Raw genomic sequence first — 21,161 nt, forward strand, 5'->3', positions numbered from 1 at the left:
GCCAGACCCCACTCCTCTCTGGACCTGATTCTACCTGCCTCAGTTTCCCCTGAGCAGAAGCAAAAACAGGCAGAAGGGACTCCGTAACCTCGTGCAGAGGAGCAAGATTCGGACCGGGGGGAGGGGGCAGGGCACCTGCCCTGGGGGGAGAGCACCAGAACCTGGCAGGGCGGCTCCTGCCCTTGGCTACCAGACAGGGCACCGGGGGCTGGGCTAGTGTGTTAGGAAGACATGGGACCACTGATGTTGATTAGCAAGTAAAGCCACTGACTGCAGTGCCAGCATCCCATGTGGGTGCCAGCTCAAGCCCTGGCTGCTCCACTTCCTATCCAGCTCTCTATTAGGGCTGGGAAAGCAGTAGAAGATGGGCCAAGTCCTTGGGTCCCTGCATCCACATGGGAGACAAAAAGAAGCTCCTGGCTCCTGGCTTCAGATCAGCTCAGCTCCAGCAGGGGCAACCAATTGGGGAGCGAACCAGTGGGTGGAAAACATCTCTCTCTCTCTCTCTGCCTCTCTTCTCTCTGTGTAACTCTGCCTTTCAATTAAATAAATAAATCTTTTTATCTTTTGAAAGGAAGAAGTGGACCAGTGCACTTCTCTGCTGAGTTTTTTAAAAAGTGATCCTGGGCAAAATAATCTAAAAAGTTCACATTTGATGGCATTGACCCAAGTTGAGCTCTACAAGGAAAAACCTCCCAGGTTGCCTGCAGCAGAGGACACAGGGACAGGACGCATCAAGTCCCCCCACCGCCGGGCTCCCAGCCCTGGAGGTAAAACCCACAGCAGTGTAGACATCCCAGAGAGGTTAAAGCACAAAGAGCCATGCCCGCGGGGATTCCCAGTGTTCCAGGAAATATGTGAGGAGCTGGGGATGGGGGCTGCTCTGCGTGACACCTGGGGCAGCTGTGGGTCCTCGTCCACTGTCCAGACCCCAGAGTCCAGCTGGAGAGAGGCCCTGTGCACACTGAGGACCTGGTGACACTGAGGCCAGCCGGGCAGACCACTGAGAAATCCAGGACTGCAATTAACATCCATGCCTGATGCCCACATGGCCCTGGGGAAGCCTGCGCCCCCTGCTGGTGAGGAGCAGACCTGCAAGGCTCTGAGCTCTGCAGGACCTGCCCTTGCCAGGGACCCACCCATGAGGGTCCAGGCCTGCAGCTGTGGGACCTGGTCTGCTGTGTAGCCCCAGGAGAACCCATTGCTTTAGTCGGCAAGGACGATTGTTGGATTTGGAAGCCGAATTTGACACTTTCCACCAGGGGACCCCGCCCGCTAAGTTAGCACTGCGCCAAGTGTGACAGGTAGAAGAGTGCAGGTGTGCAGAGGCCACCCCACCCCACCTGTGGAATGAAGCAGCCTGGTGACTGACAGCCAGCGCAGATGGAGGCCCTGGGCCAGCAGCAGAGGAAGCAGCCCTGCCCTGAGAAGGCAGCCCTGAGACAGCACTGGAGCCTCTCTCCCGCTCACAGGCATCCCAGCCCCGTCCCCGTGTCAGGGCGCCTCCCCCACCTCTCTGTGAACCTGCATCTCAGGACCCCTGGAGGAACTGGATCCCAAGACATACCTTGCACGACTTCTGCAAGCCCATCGACACAGCGTTCTCCTGGGTTACATGGCAGGTTTATCTCTACACAGGAAGTGCCGTTAACCGCTATACAACCAGGGCACTGTGTGTTGCCGGTCCCTTCAGTCTGAAAGTCTGCAAGGGAAGAGGCGTAATCACGACCATGCAGTTAGACAGGACAGAGCAACTGCATCCCGGCCTCGACACCACCCTGGCCACCACTGAAGACCAGACCCCCCAGGTCTGCCCCACAGCCCATCCTGTCTCTGAGCCTGTGGGGTAAAGGCTAGGAAGAGAAAGGTGGGCCCAACCTGTCCTGACTGTTGGTGTCCTGGTGTGTGACTGCTGCTAAATCTACTGTTCAAGCAGGAGAAGATAAATAAACCTCGTTTTGAACACAGGCTACGTGTGTCAGCACTGTAGACTAGCACGTAGGGCTGCTGCCTGCAGTGCCAGCATCTCATATGAGTCCCGGCTGCTCCTCTTCTGATCCAGCTCTCTGCTATGGCTGGGAAGGCAGTGGAGGATGACCCAGGTGCTTGGGCTCTGCACCCACCTGTGAGACCTGGAAGAAGCTCCTGGCTCCTGGCTTCAGATCAGCCCAGCTCCAGCCATTGCAGCCATTTGAGAGGTGAACCAGCGGTTGGAAGATCTATCCCTTGTCCACCTCACCCCCAACCACACTCTCTGTTACATTTTCGAATACATAATTAAAAATCTTTTCAAAAAAACAAAACAAAAATAGGGCTTTGGTCCCAAGCAGTGGTTCTCACACGGGGGTTCAGGAACCCCGAGCCCTTGGCTCTTCCGGGGATGCTGAGTTAACCACTTCTGGCCAGCACCACACTGCCTGTGCCTCATTCTCTCTCCCTCACAAACACAGCGTGGGGTTGTCCACACGGGAATGCACACACGTGTGAGCCTCCAGCCATCTCGTATGTGACAACGCCACACTCCTCACTGCTGTGTTTATCTGTCAAGTACATGCTGATGGGTAAGGTGCTGCTTGCTATTTTGGGTGAACTAATGCAGGTTTAGAAACTTCCTTAGCTGGAATTTCCCAGACAGTAAATACTGACAGGAGGAGTCCACGTAAACCAGAGTTCTCTGGACTCCTCAGTAATGTGGGAGACCTGAGTCCTAACAGGGCCCTGGGATCCCGAAGTCTGAGAACTGCTGGGGAGCGCCAGGTGCTGCTCCCAGGGGAGGCGTGGGCACAGCAGGGAGACCCCTCTGGGGGCGCCTGATCCCTAACGCAGCGCCTGGACCCCCCTAAGTCCTGCTGCACCCTGACTCCAGTTCCTGCTGAGGAGCAGCGTGGAGCAGCCAGTGATGACTCAAGGACTAGAATTCCTCCTGCACCACCACGGGGAGACCTAGATGCTCCCAGTCCTGCCTGGCCTGGCCCCGCCTCTGCTGTTGGGGAATGTGGGCATGAACAGGCAAATGGAAGACCTCTCTCTGGCTCTGTGTCGCCTGAGATAAAATGAAAACACATGAATACTAAATGCATCCCCCCCACAGCCTCCCTGTCTGTCCCTGCTGGCAGTGCTGTCTGCCCTGCAGTTCTCACGCCCCTCTGTCAATCAGGTGTGAGTGTCATTCAGATGTGACAGGAGGGCCTGGCCTGCAGGTGGCCCCCAAGGGCAGGGAGCACAGGTGGCCCAGCAAGGGGACCATGGGGCTGGCACCCACCTGGGGGGAGGCAGCTGGTACAACTGCAGGGTCCTCCATTCCAGCACTTGTTTTTTTTGTTTTGTTTTGTTTTGTTTTGTTTTTTTATTTTTTTGACAGGCAGAGTGGACAGTGAGAGAGAGAGACAGAGAGAAAGGTCTTCCTTTGCCGTTGGTTCACCGCACCGATCCGAAGGCAGGAGCCAGGTGCTTCTCCTGGTCTCCCATGGGGTGCAGGGCCCAAGCACTTGGCCATCCTCCACTGCACTCCCGGGCCACAGCAGAGAGCTGGCCTGGAAGAGGGGCACCCGGGACAGAATCCGGCGCCCCAACCGGGACTAGAACCCGGTGTGCCGGCGCCACAAGGTGGAGGATTAGCCTAGTGAGCCGCGGCGCCGTCCCCAGCACTTGCTTTTAAACCAGGCTGTTTGCCCAGCAGCTTCCCGAACAAAAAAGCCCAGAGGCGTAGGCAACAGTGAGCAGTCGATTGTGGAGCAGGCCATGTCATAGAACCGTGTGGGAGGTGAGTCTACACAGAGACAAACACAGACTGTTAGTCCCTGGGGAGGAGAGGCCGTGGGGACCTGGGACCCTGAAGAGCAGCGGCTTCTGGCCAGCGCACACACGCTCCCCTCAGCGCAGTGCAGGTTTGGACGCAGCGGCGAGGGTTCCTGCGAAGAGAAAGCTGCTGCTCCATCAGCCACACCTGTGCAGCAGGGGAGCAGCAGAAATGCAGGCAGACCCAGGAGAGGGCGGGCCCTACAAGTGGGCGGTCCAAGTGACCGCCTGGAGACCACCCTCCAGTCCTAAATAAGAATAATCAGGGCCAGTGCTGTGGCACAGCAGCTAACGCCGCCACCTTCAGTGCCAGCATCCCCTGTGAGCACAGGTTCAAGTCCCAGCTCCTCCAATTCCGATTCAGCTCTCTGCTATGGCCCAGGAGGGCAGTGGAGGATGGCCCAAGTGCTTGGGCCCCTGCACCCATGTGGGAGACCAGGAGAAGCACCTGGCTCCTGGCTTCAGATTGGCACAGCACCGGGCATAGCGACAATCTGGAGGGTGAACCAATGGAAGCAAGACCTTTCTCTCTGTCTCTCTCTCTCACTATCCAACTCTGTCTGTCAAAAACAAAACAAAACAAAGAAACAAATAAATTTTTTTAAAAAGACAGAGAGAGAGAAAATAATGGGGCCGGCGCTGTACCATAGCAGCTAACGCCACCACCTGCAGTGCCAGCATCCCATATGGCCTCAGGTCAAGTCCAAGCTGCTCCACTAACCATCCAGGTCTGTTATATGTGCCTGGAAACGCCGTGGAAGATAGCTCAGGTTCTTAGGCCCCTTTACCCACGTGGGAGACAGGGGAGAAGCTCCTGGCTCCTGGCTTCAGATCGGCACAGCTCCCGCAATTGTGGCCAATTGGGGAGTGAACCAACAGATCAAAGACACCCCCATCCCCCGCCTATCCTTCTCTGTGTGTCTTTCAAATAAATAAATAAATCTTTTTCTTTTAATTACAATAATCCAGCAAATTTGCTGCACCTTGTCTGCAAACCCACATGGTCTGCCTAAACACTGGGCACAGACCCAGTAAAATTCCTGGGCCAGAGCTGTCCAGTTTGGCGGCCACTAGCCACGAAGCCCACTTAAACATAAATCTAGGGGTCAGCCCTGCGGCACAGCAGGTTACCCACTGCATCACAGTGTGTTTCAAACCCAGAGAGTCTCAGATGGCCCAAGTGTTAGAAGAAATGACAGAGTTGCAGTTAATGCCTTATTAATGATAACGGAACGCTAGTTATGTTTATTTAAAAGCTGGTATCACAGATGACAGTGAAGTATCTATAGGGAAAATGACCACACACACACACACACACACACGAGGGCACTTAACAAAGCTCATGGAAAAATGGAATTAAAAGATTAGTTACTTCAGTGCACACAAATTTTAAATCCATGCAACAAAGGGTCTTCACAAAGTTTATGAAAATTGTGTAATCTGAGAGATAAAAAGCATGGATTTCAGATCATGTACATGTTCACTTTAACACATTATAGTAAAGTAAGAGTGTCGGTCATTGCTGACATGGACAAGGGGCACGCACGGTCCTCGCGCTCTTCTGCCCGCTGTTGTCTGGTGTGGAAATGTCCGAGGTGAGAAGTGTGGGGGAACTCACCAGGCAGGAGCTGCCCTGCGGTGAGGCAGTGGAACAGGGCGATGCAGGCCCAGGCAGAGCGGCCGCCTGAGCCGCCTTTGCTTCCACAGCCCCGAGAAGGCTCCGGAATGATCCCTGACTGACCCGTCTCCCCTTGGCCAGGAGCTACTCCACGACCCCCTGCCCTGGCACAGCCCGGCCTCATCTCAGGCCTCCCTCCCAGCCTGGCCGCCCTCTCCAGCCCTGCCCGGGGCCAGTCCCAGGGTGGGGGGGCACACAGCCCAGGCTGACCTGCAGGCCAGCTGGCACAGGAAGTGATGCAGCTGGTATAGGTGCCATCAGGACATGGAGAGACAACGCTGCCGACACAGGGGGCATCAAATGAAGAGCACTGCGGACAGTCCAGGGACCCTGCAGAGACAAAAGAGCCCACGTGGCTCCATCTGGTGACACAGAGCAGAGACAGCGCCCACCTCAGGGGGAAAGAGGATAAATCCCAACCTTCTGGGGACCCCTAACACCCACCCCCTCCTGTCACCCACCCCCTCCTGTCACCCCCCCTCCTGTCACCCCCCCTCCTGTCACCCCCCCTCCTGTCACCCACCCCCTCCTGTCTCCCGCACTCGGCCCCCACAGCTTCTCTCACCTCCGGGGGCCACAGCGAGTGCTGCGAGGAGACCGAGGACCAGGATGCCCTTCATGGTGCTGGAGCTGAGCCTCCTGAGGGCGGGGCCGCGAGCCTGGAGCCTGGAGGGACAGGGGAGGCAGCCGGGGCTGGCGGGGGCCTGTCGCCCTCAGGGGTGCAGACAGGAGCACAGAGCCCGACATCATCCACCCTGCTCTCACGTGCGCCGGGAGCTCCCGGCCTCCACAGCTGCTGAGGCATCGCGCCCGTGTGAGACCCAGCCGGGGCACGGCCCGTGGAGCCACTCGGATGCGAAGTGGGCAGGCGACTGACTCCCTGGCCCTGTCCTCAGGGTCTGTCTTCAGCTGGGATCTCCCCACTGCACTCACTCGGCACTCAGCAGCTCTGTCCCCACCACCACAGGCACCCACCTCCTGAGCACTGACTGCTTCCAACACGAGACACCCACCCCCTGACACCCACCTGTCCTCCAACTCCTGTCACCCACCTGACACGCACCCCCTCCTGTCATCCACCCGACACCCACCACCTCCTTCATCCACCTGACGCCCACCCCTCCTGTCACCCACCTGACGCCCACCCCAACTGTCACCCACCCGACGCCCACCCCCTCCTGACACCCACCTGTCCACCCCCTCCTGTCACCCACCCGACACCCACCACCTCCTTTCAATCACCTGACGCCCACCCCTCCTGTCACCCACCCAACTCCCACCACCCGCTGTCATTCAGCAGGGAGAGCAGGCAGCCGGCCCTGCAGTGCTCTGCCTCATTACTCATTTACTCCATAAACTGTGGCCACAGCAACACAGATATTCAAGGTCAAGTTCATCGACACTACATGGGAAGCTCTGTTTCCCATCGCACAGGTCACATTCCCAGGGCTCAGGAGCCACTGTGTAGGGTGGGCAGGGGCACACAACACCCCCACCCCTGCAGAAAGCCCCCTGGCTGCTGCCATCCTTGGGCTGCTCGTCCCGCTCCGCAGGTGAGGAAGCCGCAGTGTGGAGGGAGAGCCACTGCCACACACCCAGCTGCGCTGCTCCCACATCCCGGGTCCAGGGTGAGCAGGACAGCTGTGCCCCTCTGGAGAGGAGCCCACCTTCCCTGGGGAGCTGCAAGCCCCTCCCACCTCACCACACACTTCCCCTCCACACACACATGCCCACCACACATGCACAGACCACATATACCACACACATATCTACATATGCATGCACACATGCATGACACACACATGTCACACACAAGACAAACACACCAATCACATTCCACAACACTCTCCACACATGCACACCATATCACACACACACGTGTGCATGCTGTACATAGAGGCCACACATGCACATCACACAACATGCACACTACACATTCACATCATACCCACATGCACACCATAGCACATACACCACATCCACATTTACCACACATGCATAACAAACACACATAACACACACAACACACACAGAACACGCACCACACATACACACCATATCACACTCATCATGTGCACATACACATACATGTGCACATCATACAACATGCCACATATGCCACACCATACGGGTCACAAACATATCAACACATGCCACACATAACACACATGCACATGCCACACCACACCACAAACACAACACACATGCTAAACAACACACAACTCACACATCAGGCTATGCACATATCACATACACACATATGTAGATGCTACACAACACAGCCAACACATACCACAATCACCACACACATACAACACACTGCATGCCACATCCACACATGCTACATCCATGTCACACACACACCACACACCACACACATGTGCCCTACACATCGCACACAGCCACACACCTGCTGCTCCTACTGCACCGTGACCCTGACTCGCTGATGGTTAGGGCAGAGGACGAGGCCCAGCCCATCAGCAGGAGGTCCCGTTTGTCCCCCACAGGACACCCTGCCTCGTGGGGATCCTGGAGAGGGCACAGCACGCGTGGTCAGTCTGTGGCCAGGCCACGCCCTGACCCTCTGAGCTGGCCCCCCTCCAGGCCTCTGCAGCCTCGTCTGAGTGCAGGAGACCTGAGCACGCTGAGTGGGCTCCCAGCCTACAGAGGGCACAGGGCGTGTCCCCCAGGTGCGCACCTGCTGATCAGCCTCATCCTCAGAGGCCCGGGGGCCACACCCAGCCCAGGGCACACGGCCAACACGCAGAGCCAAGGTGACCGTGTGGTGGGACCCAGGGCCCTGACAGCCACCCCATGGGTGAGCAGTGCGTGACGCTGCAGATCACGTCAGAGCCCTGTGTAGTGAGCAGAGCGCCTTCCCACCACCAACTGCATCACCGAGCTCTCCCACAACCCGGCAGGGCCCTACCATGACAGGCTGGCGTCTCCCATGCAGGGGAGTGCAGCTCAGGGGTTGTGAGGATGCAGCACTCGCAGGGCCGCCCATAGAGATGGCACACACACACACAAACACACACATGCATGGACAGCACACACAGGGTGCCACAGTGCACACACAGACAACACACCGGGCAGCAGACACAGATGGCACACACAGCACACAGAGCACACACACAGGTGGCACACGGTGCACAGTTAATGACACACAAACCACGTCCCAGCCCACACCCTCCTGCCCCTCCAGTTCCCAGTGTCCTGAGCTGGTAACAGAGGAGCACAGGCCAGAACACAAGCCATGAGAACGACCAGTCTGGGCACAGCCTGACAGGACCTGAGCCAGTACTGAGTGCCCATCCTGGGTCTCAGCTTCCCCCAGGCTCAGCCCCAGCCCTGCAGCCCCCACCTGATGATCTGATCAGAGACACTCCCGGGCCAGGTGGGTCCTGTGGAGGGTACAGGTGTGTGGGACCTTATATAGCCAGTTCCCACAGTCAGAAAGGGCGCTGCCTTCTGGGGAGGGCCTCTCGCATCCAGACTGTGCCCTGCCCGACAGCAGGGACATGGGCAGCTTAACCCTTTGCCAGCTGTGTCCTGTGCCCTCGGAGACCTGAGAGCAGAGGGATTCCAGCAACACTCGTCAAGGTCAGCTGCGGCCAACGGGCCAGAGAGCAGGTGTGAGGCTGGCAGCACCCACTGTGTGCTGTGGCCCAGGAAGCGGTCCCACAGCCAGTTCAGGCCTCCCAGAGCAGCCCCAGGTACAGGACAGAAATGTGGGAGGGTCCTGTGGCACCCACAGGGGCAGGCTGGAACTCAGAACCCAGCTCCAGAACGGGTCAGGTCCCCTAGGGCAGGAGTCCTCCCCTCTCTGGTCCAGGGTCCCTGCCCTCCCCGGGGTCCCACAAGCCCACTCTGGAGCTGGCAGCCCCAGGAGGCGGGACTGAAGGACAGGCTGACGGGGTCAGCGCCGGGCTCAACACAAACATGCCCCAGACCAGCAGGGAGTCCGGCTCTGCACCCGTTAGCGCCTGGCCCATCCCGTCCCATGCTCTCTGGGCCCGAGCTCCTGCTCCGTGCACACACAAGGCGCTACAGAGACCTGCTGAGAGTTTCTCTCTCCTGGAATCCCGTCCCGTTCCACCAGGGCTTCCCAAGGCAACCTTTCAATAGCGGCAGTTGGAGCTGCTCCCAGGTGTGGCCCCGGGGCCACTGGTCACCAGGGACACTGAGGACTCTGGAAGCCTGGACCCCCTACCGTCCAGGGTCTGGGAACAGTGTACATGACGATGGCGGCCCCCCACCCAGAACACAGGCCAGGGAGGCCCCGTGGTCACCCTTCCCCCACAGAGCCTCGGGCAGCTGGCCCCAGTTCCACCGTCTGCTGTCCTGCAGAGGCTTGGCCACAGCAAGCCGGCACTCAGTGGGTCAGAGTCCACCTGGGGGTGAGCCTGGAGGCACAGTGGGGAGTGTGCTTGTCCAGCAGAGTCCAGACGTGGTGGTCAGGGGCGTCTACCCCATTTCAGAGATACACGGAGAGGGTGCAGGGTGGGGTGGGGTGCCCAGAGGAGGAACCCCGCCTGCAGCAGGGGTCCAGGCCCAGAACTCACAGAAGGTCCCATGGCCAGCATGCAGCCTGCCCACATGCTGCTGGGTTTCCTCTGGAAACTTCCATTCAGGGGCTCATTCCTCCAGCTCAGCAACATAAGATCCGGCTACAGTGCAGTTATGGTGCCTGAGACTCCCGACCCGGCCACATCAAGGAGTAAATGTGTGCGCCTGACACACAAGCTGGCAGCAGTGCCAGGCTGTACAAGGTGCCTGCCTGTCCCTGATCAGTGCTCGACTGTACAAGGTGAGAGCCTTTCACGGGCTCAGTGTACCTGTACAAGGTGCCTGCCTGTCCTGTCTTGGTGCCTTGCTTTTAGGTGTACACCTGTCCCAGCTCAGTGCCCGGCCATACACGGTACCTGCCTGTCCCAGGCTCAGTACAACTGTCCCAGGCTCAGTACACCTGTCCCTGGCTCAGTTCACGCCTGTCCCTGGCACAGTGCCTGGCTGTACAAGGTGAATGACTGTCTGGGATCAGTGCACCTGTACAAGGTGAGTGCCTGGCCTGGCTGAGTGACCGGCTGTACAAGGTGTGGGCCTGTTCTGGACTCCCCAGTCTTCACACAGGATGAGCACCACCACCCACCTCTGAAGCACTGTTCTGACTGGGAAGGCACACGGCCTGCAGCCATCAGTCACTTGAGGCTCCAGGAACACTGCTTACCCCTCCACAGCCCCCGCTCCTGAGCCCTGGGCTCCTGCACAGCCGCACAGGGCCTGGTGGAGGGACAGGACTGAGGGGATTAAAGCCAGGGACACGCAATGAGGGCTGCACCGGGAACCTGTGGGTCTCCCCACTCACTGTCCAGAGAGAGAAACAAGGCCAGCACCCAGCCCCCCAGCCAGCCCTGGCCTGGCTCTGGGACACGACCTCACCTCGGGCAGGTGGACATGTCTGCACTCAGTGTACTGACCCAAGAGCAAGTGACGGCTTCCACAACCAATCCACTGCACAGATTCAGAGTGTTGGGGCTGCTTGGACACTTGTAGAAGTTGAACCAAGGCCGGCAGTGCGGCTCAATAGTCTAATCCTCCACCTATGGCACCAGCACACCAGGTTCTAGTCCCGGTCAGGGCACCGGATTCTGTCCCGGTTGCCCCTCTTCCAGACCAGCACTCTGCTGTGGCCCAGGAGGGCAGTAGAGGATGGCCCACGTGCTTGGGCTCTGCACCCCATGGGAGACCAGGAGAAGCACCTGGCTCCTGCCTTGGATCAGTGTGGTGCTCCGGCCGCAGTGGCTATTGGAGGGTGAACCAATGGTAAAGGAACACCTTTCTCTCTATCTCTCTATCTCTCTCTCACTGTCCACTCATCCTGTCAAAAATTTTAAAAAAAAATTAAATAATAAAAAAAGAAGTTGAACCAAAACATCCACTCGAGGTCTTGCAACTGCTCCATTCCTTATAGCAGGACATTTTAGTACCAAAAAGAAAAAAAAAAAGAATCAAGATGACAGCATATGATGTTCTTTGCACAGCACCAAGGAAATTTTGCCGTGAGGGTCGTTGGCCCGGTCATGGTCACGGTCCCTTGGTGGCAGCCACAGGTGTGGGGATCAAGTGAGTTCATCTCAGAACATGTTTGACACAGCAATTTCCCCAAATTCTCCCGGCTGTAAACACACAGCAGGGTTGAAGAACGGCTGCACCCCTCACTGTCTGTGCAACCTGCTGCCTCAGAGCTGACCCGGGCTACAGAGAGCGGCAGATGTGCCAGGCTTTGCCCCTGATTCCACCAGAACAAATGGACAGCAGTGCTCAGGAAATGAGGTCATGGCGGAGGCGATGCCATCCACGCTGTGTGACACAGTCACAGCTGGAGGAGGGGACTCCACAAAGGGGGAAGCCCCTGACTGAACTGAGCCGTCTCTCTGCTTTTTTTCTTAGGGTTAACAATGATGTAGGGGAGAGCAGCAAGATGGAGGAATAGGAAGGGAGCACACTGATAGTCCAGGAAGAGATAGTTTAATAAAAGTGGAGATACTGCAGGTTCAAGGAAGCGTAGGGGAAGAAACAGCAGAGGAAACTCTTCCGGAACTAGTGATTCACGGTGGACCTGCGTGGATGCATGGAGAGCTTGGGAGCCCACAGGGACACCAGCGGCAGAATCAACACACCAGCGCTGGTACACGAGGTGAGCCAAACCTCGATAGCCCAAGACACTGGAGGGCAAGTGGAAAGAGGAGACTAGAGGGAACAAGGCTTGAAACCCCGTGGGGAGAAGTTCACCAGCCTAACTAGAAGAGAGAGGGAAAGAAAAAGTGACCAATACGGACATGAGTTTCTCTCTCTCTGCTCACCTCTCAAAAGCGAGCAAGACAAAGAGCAGGCACCATTTTGGACATACGTCATAAGCAGGGCGACCTCAGGTCTGCACCAGCCCTCAGCCAAGCAGAAAAACCTAACTCGGGGGAGGGGGGTGAAATAACAGGAGATTAGGACCTAGTGAATGTGTGGTGCTAATGAACTGAGACTGTGAAAAAAGAGATGGTGAGGGCAAGAACTCAGGGAGTTCACGTGAGTACTCTCCAGAGACGCTACAATCCGGTAACCTTGGCAACCCAGTGGGAGACTGCAGGAGAATTTGAGCCCACACTGAGGGCAGCACAGATTCCCTGTGTGGTCCTTGGGAAAGAGCTTCCGATCTCTGGCTCCTGTGGGTATATCATTCACCTGCTAACTACCTTCAATTCCGCTCAGCTGTGCGGAATTACCTCCCTTCTGAATCAAAAAAAGAAAGAAAGAGAGAGAGATTTACCACGCCTAACCTGGGAGTGTCACCTCTGGCACACCCTTAACCCTGAGGAACCAAACAGAGCTCTAAGGCCACACCCACCTCAAGCCTCTAAGGCTCCATCAAAAGCAGACAGTCCACTTAATACAGTCATAGTATAACAAGAAAAAACACCACAGCGAGGGAAGAAGAATCCAAAGAATATCTCCACAATGCCAAGCAACAAATGCAAAAACCGAGGAAACAAGAACAAGGAAGACATTATGGCACCCCCAAATGAACAAGACACCCCAAGCCAAGACTATGAAGATGATGAGATGGAAGAAATGCAAAATACGGATTTCAAAAAATTTATGATAAGAACAATTAGAATTTTTCAAAAACAAATGCTTGAGGTACGGAATTCCTTACTGGACAGGATAGAAAATCTCCTTCGAGAAAATGAAATCTTAAGGGAGAATCAAAATGAAACGCAAAAACTAGTAGAACAGGAAAGTGTGATAGTGAAGAGAAATCAAAATGAAATGAAGAGCTCAATAGATCAAATGACAAACACATTAGAGAGCCTTAAAAACAGAGTCAGTGAAACAAAAGAGAGAATATTGGACTTAGAAGACAGAGCACAGGAAAGTATACAGTCAAACCAAAGAAGAGGAAATTAGAAATCTAAAAAATATTGCTGGGAATCTACAGGATACTATTTAAAAACCCAACATTCGGGTTCTAGGAGTTCCTGAAGGCATGGAGAGAGAGAAAGGATTCGAAGGCCTTTTTAGTGAGATACTTGCAGAGAACTTCCTGGATTTGGAGAAGGACAGAGACATCCTAGTACAGGAAGCTCCTAGAACCCCTAGTAAACATGACCAAAAGAGATCCTCACCATGACACGTTGTAATCAAACTCACCACAGTGAAACACAAAGAAAAGATCCTAAAATGTGCAAGAGAGAAACGTCAGATTACTCTCAGAGGATCTCCAGTTAGACTCAGAGCAGATTTCTCATCAGAAACCCTACAAGCTAGAAGGGAATGGCAAGACATAGCCCAGGTACTAAGAGAGAAAAACTGCCAGCCCAGAATATTATATCCTGCAAAGCTCTCATTTGTGAATGAAGGTGAAATAAAGACTTTTAACGGCAAACAGAAATTGAAAGAATTTGTCGCCACTCGTCCAGCCTGCAAAAGATGCTTAAAGATGTGTTACACACAGAAACACGGTCATCAGTATGAAAGAAGGTAAACAAAGGAAACCTCACAGCAAAAGATCACAGGAAGTTCAAAGCATATATTAGAAAATATCTTTGGCAAATGGCAGGGCAAAGTTACTACTTATCAATAGTTACATTGAACGTTAATGGCCTGAACTGTGCAGTTAAAAGACACAGATTGGCTGGTTGGGTTTAGGAACAAAACCCATCTATTTGCTGCTTACAAGAAACACATCTTTCCAACACAGATGCATACAGACTGAAAGTAAAAGGCTGGAAAAAGATATACCATGCCAACAGAAATGAAAAAAGAGCGGGCGTAGCCATCTTAATATTGGACAACATAAACTTTAACACAAAAACTGTTAAGAGAGACAAAGAGGGGCACTATATAACAATTAAGGGATCAATTCAACAGGAAGATATAACGATTATCAATGTATATGCACCTAATTACAGGGCACCGGTTTATTTAAAACATTTGTTAAGGGACTTAAAGGGAGACTTAGACTCCAATACAAAAGTACTGGCGGACTTCAATACTCCACTCTCAGAAATAGACAGATCAACAGGACAGAAGATCAACAAGGAGAAAGTAGATTTAAACGACACTATAGCCCAAATGGATCTAATAGATATCTACAGAACTTTCAATAATACAGCTAAAGATTTTACATTCTTCTCAGCAGTACATGGAACCTTCTCTAGGATTGACCACATACTAGGCCATAAAGCAAGTCTCAGCAAATTCAAAAGAATTAGAATCATACCATGCAGCTTCTCAAACCATAAAGGAATGAAGTTGGAAATTAGCAACTCAGGAATCCCTAGAACATATGCAAACACATGGAGATTGAACAACATGCTCCTGAATGAACAATGGGTCATATAAAAAATCAAAAGAGAAATCAGAAACTCTCTGGAAGTAAATGAGGATAACAGCACAACATACCAAAATTTATGGGATACAGCAAAAGCAGTGTTAAGAGGAAAGTTTATATCAATAGGTGCCTACATCAAGAAATTGGAAAGGCACCAAATAAATGACCTTTCAATTCATCTCAAGGATCTAGGAAATCTTCAGGAAACCAGACCCAAATCTAGTAGGAGAAGAGAAATAATTAAAATCAGAGAAGAAATCAACAGGATTGAATCCAAAAAAAATTACCAAAAATCAGCCAAACAAGGAGCTGGTTTTTTGAAAAAATAAACAAAATTGACACCCCATTGGCCCAGCTAACTAAAAAAAGAAGAGAAAAGACCCAAATCAATAAAATCAGAGATGAAAAAGGAAACGTAAAAACAGACACTACAGAAATAAAAAGGATCATCAGAAATTACTAAAAGGATTTGCATGCCAGCAAACAGGGAAACCTATCAGAAATGGATAGCTTCCTGGACACATGCAACCTACCTAAATTGAACCAGGAAGACATAGAAAACCTAAACAGACCCATAACTGAGACAGAAAGTGAAACAGTAATAAAGGCCCTCCCAACAAAGAAAAGCCCAGGACCAGATGGATTCACTGCTGAATTCTACCAGACATTTAAAGAAGAACTAACTCCAATTCTCCTCAAACTATTCAGAACAATCGAAAAAGAGGGAATCCTCCCAAATTCTTTTTATGAAGCCAGCATCACCTTAATTCCTAAGCCGGAAAAAGATGCAGCATTGAAAGAGAATTACAGACCAATATCCCTGATGAACATAGATGCAAAAATCCTCAATAAAATTCTGGCCAATAGAATGCAACAACACATCAGAAAGATCATCCACCCAGACCAAGTGGGATTTATCCCTGGTATGCAGGGATGGTTCAATGTTTGCAAAACAATCAACGTGATACACCACATTAACAGACTGCAGAAGAAAAACCATATGATTATCTCAATAGATGCAGAGAAAGCATTTGATAAAATACAACACCCTTTCATGATGAATACTCTAAGCAAACTGGGTTTGGAAGGACATTCCTCAATACAATCAGCAATTTATGAAAAACCCACAGCCAACATCCTATTGAATGGGTAAAAGTTGGAAGCATTTCCACTGAGATCTGGTACCAGACAGGGATGCCCACTCTCACCACTGCTATTCAATGTAGTTCTCAAAGTTTTAGCCAGAGCTATTAGGCAAGAAAAAGAAATTAAAGGGATACAAATTGGGAAGGAAGAACTCAAACTATCCCTCTTTGCAGATGACATGATTCTTTATTTAGGGGACCCAAAGAACTCTACTAAGAGACTATTGGAACTCATAGAAGAGTTTGGCAAAGTAGCAGGATATAAAATCAATGCACAAAAATCAATAGCCTTTATAAACACAGGCAATGCCACAGCTGAGAAAGAACTGCTAAGATCAATCCCATTCACAATAGCTACAAAAACAATCAAATACCTTGGAATAAACTTAACCAAGGACGTTAAAGATCTCTGCAATGAAAATTACAAAACCTTAAAGAAAGAAATAGAAGAGGATACCAAAAAATGGAAAAATCTTCCATGCTCATGGATTGGAAGAATCAATATCATCAAAATGTCCATTCTCCCGAAAGCAGTTTATACATTCAATGCAATACCAATCAAAATACCAAAGACATTCTTCTCAGATCTGGAAAAAATGATGCTGAAATTCATATGGAGACACAGGAGACCTCAAATAGCTAAAGCAATCTTGTACAACAAAAACAAAGCCGGAGGCATCACAATACCAGATTTCAGGACATACTACAGGGCAGTTATTATCAAAACAGCATGGTACTCTTACAGAAACAGATGGGATAGACCAATGGAACAGAATAGAAACACCAGAAATCAATCCAAACATCTACAGCCAACTTATATTTGATCAAGGATCTAAAACCAATCCCTGGAGTAAGGACAGTCTATTCAATAAATGGTGCTGGGAAAATTGGATTTCCACATGCAGAAGCATGAAGCAAGACCCCTACCTTTCACCTTACACAAAAATTCACTCAACATGGATTAAGACTTAAATCTACGACCTGATACCATCAAAGTATTAGAGAGCATTGGAGAAACCCTGCAAGATATAGGTACCGGCAAAGACTTCCTAGAAAAGACCCTGGAGGCACAGGCAGTCAAAGCCAAAATCAACTATTGGGATTGCATCAAATTGAGAAGTTTCTGTACTGCAAGAGTAACAGTCAGGAGAGTGAAGAGGCAACCGACAGAATGGGAAAAAATATTTGCAAACTATGCAACAGATAAAGGGTTGATAACCAGAATCTACAAAGAGATCAAGAAACTCCACAACATGAAAACAAACAACCCACTTAAGAGATGGGCCAAGGACCTCAATACACATTTTTCAAAAGAGGAAATCCAAAGGGCCAACAGACACATGAAAAAATGTTCAAGATCACTAGCAATCAGGGAAATGCAAATCAAAACCACAATGAGGTTTCACCTCACCCCGGTCAGAATGGCTCACATTCAGAAATCTACCAACAATAGATGCTGGCGAGGATGTGGGGAAAAAGGGACACTAACCCACTGTTGGTGGGAATGCAAACTGGTTAAGCCACTATGGAAGTCAGTCTGGAGATTCCTCACAAACCTGAATATAACCCTACCATGCAACCCAGCCATCCCACTCCTTGGAATTTACCCAAAGGAAATTAAATTGGCAACCAGAAAGCTGTCTGCACATTAATGTTTATTGCAGCTCAATTCACAATAGCTAAGACCTGGAACCAACCCAAATGCCCATCAACAGTAGACTGGATAAAGAAATTATGGGACATGTACTCTATAGAATACTATACAGCAGTCAAAAACAATGAAATCCGGTCATTTGCAACAACATGGAGGAATCTGGAAAAAATCATGCTGAGTGAATTAAGCCAGTCCCAAAGGGACAAATATCATATGTTCTCCCTGATCGGCAACAACTAACTGAGCACCAAAGGGGAAACCTGTTGAAGTGAAATGGACACTATGAGAAACACTAACTTGATCAGCTCTTGTCCTGACTGTTGATGTACAATGTAATACTTTATCCATTTTAGTATTTTTTTTGTTTTGTTCTAGTGCTATTGGTTGAACTCTGTAATTAACACACAATTATTCTTAGGTGTTTAAATTTTAACTGAAACGTGATCCCTGTTAAATATAAGAGTGGGAATAAGAGAGGGAGGAGATGTACAATTTAGGACATGCTCAATCGGACTTGCCCCAAAGAGTGGAGTTAGAAACATGCCAGGGGATTCCAATACAATCCCATCAAGGTGGCATGTACCAATGCCATCTCACTAGTCCAAGTGATCAATTTCAGTTCACAATTGATCACACTGATAGGTCTAAGAGTCAAAGGGATCACACAAACAAGACTAGTGTCTGCTAATACTAACTGATAGAATCAAAAAGGGAGAGAACGATCCATCATGGCAAGCAGGATACACAGCAGACTCATAGAATGGCAGATGTCCTAAACAGTACTCTGGCCTCAGAATCAGCCCTTAAGGCATTCAGATATGGCTGAAGAGCCCATGAGCGTATTTTAGGCATAGAAAGCCAAGACACTCTGGAAAAAAAAAAAAGACCTAAATGAAAGATCTCTGCAAGTGAGATCCCAGTGGAAAGAACGGGGCCATCAAAGAAGGAGGTACCTTTCTCTGAAGGGAGGAGAGGACTTCCACTTTGACTATGACCCTGTCGGAATAAGATCGAAGTCAGCGAACTCAAAAGGCTTCCATAGCCTTGGCAACTCATGACTAGAGCCTAGGGAGATTACTGACGCCATAAACAAGAGTGTCAAATTGTTAAGTCAACAACAGGAGTCACTGTGTACTTAATTCTCATGTGGGATCTGTCCTTAATGTGTTGTCCAATGTGAAGCAATGCTATAACTAGTACTGAAACAGTATTTTACACTTTGTGTTTCTGTATGGGTGCAAACTGATGAAATCTTTACTTAATATATACTAAATCGATCTTCTGTATATAAAGATAATTGAAAATGAAACAATGTGAATGGAATGGGAGAGGGAGCGGGAGATGGGAGGGGTGCGAGTGGGAGGGAAATTATTGGGGGGGGAGCCATTGTAATACATAAACTGTACTTTGGAAATTTATATTTACTAAATAAAAATAAATAAATAAAAAAAATGATGTAGTCATTGGGTTTGGTGTGGGAATCAGGGACATCCATGTACGTGAATTTGTTGTTCCTTGTGAAAAAAAAAATGAGTTACAGGAGGTTACTGGAAAAATAAGAGGGAATCTCCTAAAATTTGTCCAGAGCACAATGCCATGAGGACCCTGAGTGATGAGGAGTGGCTCCCACAGCCCCCCGCCTCACCCAGGAGTGTGTGATGAGAACGGTAGGTGTGTAGTTAATATCACAGCAAGTGGATGGGTGGACAGCACTGCCGTTCTGACAAAGGCTAGGGCGTCACACCCCTGCTTGGACACGTAGAACGCTTGTGATGCGTTCTTTCTCAGAGAGAATGGAGGCTTAGGAGGAAGAAAGCTTAATGCGAACTATGTGTACAGAGAGTGTAAAGCAAAGCTATGAGATGAGCAGCAGAACGAGGCCTCCCCTTGCTCCCTACACCGTGTCTCCTCGTCTCTTTCTTCACCAACGCCTCCCCTCCTCGGGACCCCCTGGACCTGCCGAGGCTGCACCGAGCGGTATCAGGGAAAGGCAGGTCAAAACCGCAGTTCAGGATGGCCATTCTCCGGCCAGTGTGATGGCACGGCAGGCTAAGCCTCTGCTTGCAATGTGGGCACCCACGGTGCAGCACTAGCTGAGCCCCAGCTGTTCAGTTAGGATCCAGCTCCCTGCTGATGGCCTAGGAAAGCAATGAGGATGACCCAGGTGCTTGGGTCCTGCCACCCACGTGGGAGACCCAGATGGCCCTGGCTACTGTGGCATTAGTGGAGTGAACCAGTGGATAGAAGATCTCTCCCTCTGCGTCCGTGTCTGTGTGTGCGTGAGTGTATACATGTGTGTGTCTATTGCACTCTGCCTTTCAAATAAATAATCTTAAAAAGGATGGCTAGGGGCCAGTACTATGGCACAGTAGGCTAAGCCTTTCCTGCCTGTGGCACCAGCATCCCATATGAGCACCAGTTTGTGTCCCTGGCCACTCCTCTTCCAATCCAGCTCTCGCTGTGGCCTGGGAAAGCAGTAGAAGATGGCCCAAGTGCTTGGGCCCCTGCACCCATGTGCGAGATCTGGAAAGAACTCCTGGCTCCTGACTTTGTTTCGTCTGACCTCTGGCCACTGTGGCCATTGGGGAGTGAACCAGTGGATGGAAGACCTCTATCTCTCTCCATCTGTCTGTCACACTATCTCTCAAATAAATAAATAAACTTTTGTTTTTTAAAAAAAACAATCTAATTGCTGGAAGGGTGTGCAGATCAGACTGTACCCTGTGAACAGGGCCTTTGTGAAAAACAAGGTGGAGATTCCTCAAAAGGCTAAGAGAGCACCTCCGTGTGAGACAGAGCCCAAGGCCTGCGCCCTCCCTCCTGTCCCTCTCCCCCAGGGATCTGAAATGCGCTCATTTATCTGACAAAGGAGTGTCCATGCCTTTCCAGCAGGCACGGGCATGGAGATGCCCCGAACCCCGTGCAGTTAAGTAAAAACTATAGAAAACAAGTAAAGAGATTTTAGTTAAAAGTACCAAGGAAGCACACGGAAGTGTGCTGGGAGCAGAGGCAGGAAACTCGGGGTTGAGGCTCAGTGCCCATTGGACATGGTGGCGTTTCCCTGGGGGTGGGAAGGGGAGCACAGAGACAGGACAGCAGGGAGTCAGAGGGAGGAGAACCGGGAAGAGCAAGGGGAGGTGGAGAAGCAGAAGAAAGGTGTGGCCTCGCCTGTCCTCCTGCTCCCCTGTGACAGCCAGGCCAGGTTTTCCGCCGGCGGGCGAGACGGGTGCTCAGAGCCCGGGACCGCGCCTGCAGTCGGGAGTGTTGCTTCTCTGGGTTGTTCTTCAGTGCTCGCTCCTCAGAAGCCTTGGAAATCCCATCAGAGCTCCGAGTATGTGCTCAGGAGCCACTGAGACACGCACTTCGTTCCCTGTCGTAAGGACGGGAGAATGTGAGACCCAGCAGGGCTGAGAGAAGACTGAGTGTAAGGCGGCTGAGACAGACGGTGCAGGAGGGGCTCCCGTGTCTGCTCCCAGGCTGGCCTCTGCTGTGTGTGGA

At 51.4% G+C, this 21,161-nt stretch overlaps 1 long non-coding RNA gene across 1 annotated transcript in view; it reads right to left on the minus strand.

The window, feature by feature from the left end:
• LOC149125939 (uncharacterized) overlaps nt 1-1,701 on the minus strand; it is a 91,446-nt gene extending 89,745 nt beyond the window's left edge. Inside the window, exon 1 of the long non-coding RNA XR_016234998.1 lies at nt 1,568-1,701. This is a non-coding gene — a long non-coding RNA (uncharacterized LOC149125939). The remainder of the gene's footprint in view (nt 1-1,567) is intronic.
• Between the last annotated feature and the right edge of the window lie 19,460 nt (nt 1,702-21,161).

This window comes from Oryctolagus cuniculus, chromosome 6, assembly GCF_051225735.1.
Source record: "Oryctolagus cuniculus isolate XC-2025 breed Fujian yellow rabbit chromosome 6, ASM5122573v1, whole genome shotgun sequence".
NCBI lineage: Eukaryota > Metazoa > Chordata > Mammalia > Lagomorpha > Leporidae > Oryctolagus > Oryctolagus cuniculus.